Consider the following 2754-nt stretch of genomic DNA (forward strand, 5'->3'; position numbering starts at 1 on the left):
CGGTTGTCGAAGACAAACCGGCCGGTGCAACCACACTCCCCCCTCTCCCCCCCCACACCTTCTCCACCCCTGCACAAATATTTACATAGACGATATTTTCCCTTAATCCATTTTTCAATCACTTCATGGTCTAGTAAAACTCCGTTGAAATAAAATAGTTCCCTTCATGAGTCGCCTTGAAAAAATGCGAGTCTGCAAAATTAGATCTATTATCAAGAGTGATATAGAGCTACCAAAATATTGTAACAAAACAGTATAAAAAGTTGTCCTTTTATTTATTGATTTTGGTCGTAGGAATATGCATTGTGATGCATTTCCGTATTCTCCGAGAAAACGTTAGATATCGAAGTGGTGTATCTATATAAATTTCCAAAGGCCAATAGCCCAGTATTGCTCTAATGCAAAAAGATCGTCCCCAAACTGACCACCTGACGGGTCACATGACCCCCTTCTTCGCTTCATTGCCGAGGAAGACGCCATATTGTTGTCGAAGACATACCGGCCTGTACAAATGATTTAATGTTATGTCAAATACAAATTTGGATATGGAACACTGACTTTTCGCACCTTCTCTTGTCAGGGACAGACAACTCATATAAAGGATATTTTCAGCAAATTTCCTTTTAAGTCGTCAGATTTCGCTCAATTTTTAATAAAATTTTAATATTTTTGTGATTTAAGTGTTTTGTGTTAATATTTTTCTATTTATAGTAACAAAAGCAGGTTTGCTCTCAAGTTTATTCATGCTCAACGGCTTCCGTTATTTTGATAAAAATGCTCTTAGCAGTTACATTTTTAATGAAACCTGACAAAATTGTTATATAATTTATCTTTATAGGAATAAAAAATTGAAATAATATAAATAAATAATGTATTTCAGAAAAAAGACAAAAATATTCATTATGGTTTATATACAGCTATCGATCCTTCCTTTTTTATCAAAATTACCGTAATATGTGTGTAATATGATATTCATTTTTTAATACAAAACCCGTAAGACAACAATTTTTACACTTTTGAGACATTATCCGCGATCGTTTATATCACTTTTTCTGAATAAACGTCACTTGACGCAATTAAAAGGGAGGTAATCGGTACATGGAAATAGATTGTGCATATTTGTCGCATTACTGTAATTAATGTGTTATTCTATTGTGTTACAAGTATCCAGGCACGTAGGTTAAATTTAGATTAAAAGGTTCGTGGTCACAAAAAAATAATTGAGTGGAATAATTTATAGAAAAATACAAACATTATTATATCGTTCATGTTTTCACAAAGTCGTACTAGTATACTTGCAGTTAATAAATCGATCTCATAAAAATTGAGCGATTTACCATCGAATAAATTGCACATTCTAACATAGCTGGATTTAGGTGCCAGTTAAACAAAGAAGAAAGTAGTCAGTCTCTGTACATTTAAGAAATAAGGAATCATATCACAGGGGCGTAGCTCGAGTGATATAATAATACGCATCAGAACAACAAACAATGACTTTATTCAAAAGCAAATCACTAAATGAGATATATTATTTCGATTCTAACACGTTACGAAGGACTTTTAAGTACATCCTTGACGACATGCATCAAATACTCGTATTTGCCTATCTTCTGTTGATTTCTTTTCCTGCGCGATTGTATGCCGTCTAACGTTTTGACGTAATAATTGTGACGTCAGGAAAATGTATTGTTGTATAATAATACACAATATTCAGCTCGGAAAATGAATTGGATCGTGTTAGAATCTGCGATAAACAACGGTTGACGCGCGGACCGGTAAGAGAGCATTATGAAGTCCAATATGACGTGAAATGGTCGCATGACGTCCGTTTCATTACTACTTGGATAAATGAAGCCCAGCAAAATTTTATCAAAACATTTAAATGACCTTGTAAGAATGAAAATAAATAAGGACTTCGAGTGGTTTTTCACTTAATTTATCACGGTTCAGAGCTCAGTTGTGTAGGAATTGAACCAAAATATTTTTAATATATCTTATTAAAATGCGATATTTTTAACAATGTGATTTGTATAAAGACATTGAGTGTAATATTTTAAGTGAAATGTATCTATAAATCTAACAAAGCTGTTTTACTCTTTGTAACGTCATGATGTGTGTATTATTCTGTATATTTTTGCAAACTAACGTAATAGAAGTTTTATATTCAGATAACAAATCAGACTATAAGCCAACACAGATTGTGACCGAATATGGTTGTTTTTTTCTGAGCTGATTTTTATTTACACTATGGTCATAGACCTTTGGGATGATAGGTCAATAATTACTCTGGAAGACTTTTTTATGCTTTGTGTGATTAAATTATGTTCTAATGTCAACTTTCTTTCAATCTAAAAATATTCATTTGTCAGATATAAACGCAGTTTGATTAACTTAAGAAATAAATCGCGACTTAGTACTGTTCATTTGAGTATAATTTTTTACGTGTTTTAAGCGTTTAGTGTAATACAAAATGGAAACTGCTAAACCTTTATTTATATCATATAAATACATTTGATTGGTCTTTGTTTAACATTGTTTACACTGATTCGATTCAGTTTTGCATTACTTAAACGTTTTTTTACGATAAACTTTTCAACCTACGGCATATATTTATACCAGCATGCAGCATCATGAAAGTGTCTTATGACTAATGTCCAGTGTAATCTAAAAGAATGACGACGCGACGTCTGTAAGCAATCGTACATCCAAACGCTGTGATATTTGTAGCTCCGTTTTGGAAAAGCCAATTGGTTT

Source organism: Mercenaria mercenaria, chromosome 2 (genome assembly GCF_021730395.1).
Source record: "Mercenaria mercenaria strain notata chromosome 2, MADL_Memer_1, whole genome shotgun sequence".
NCBI lineage: Eukaryota > Metazoa > Mollusca > Bivalvia > Venerida > Veneridae > Mercenaria > Mercenaria mercenaria.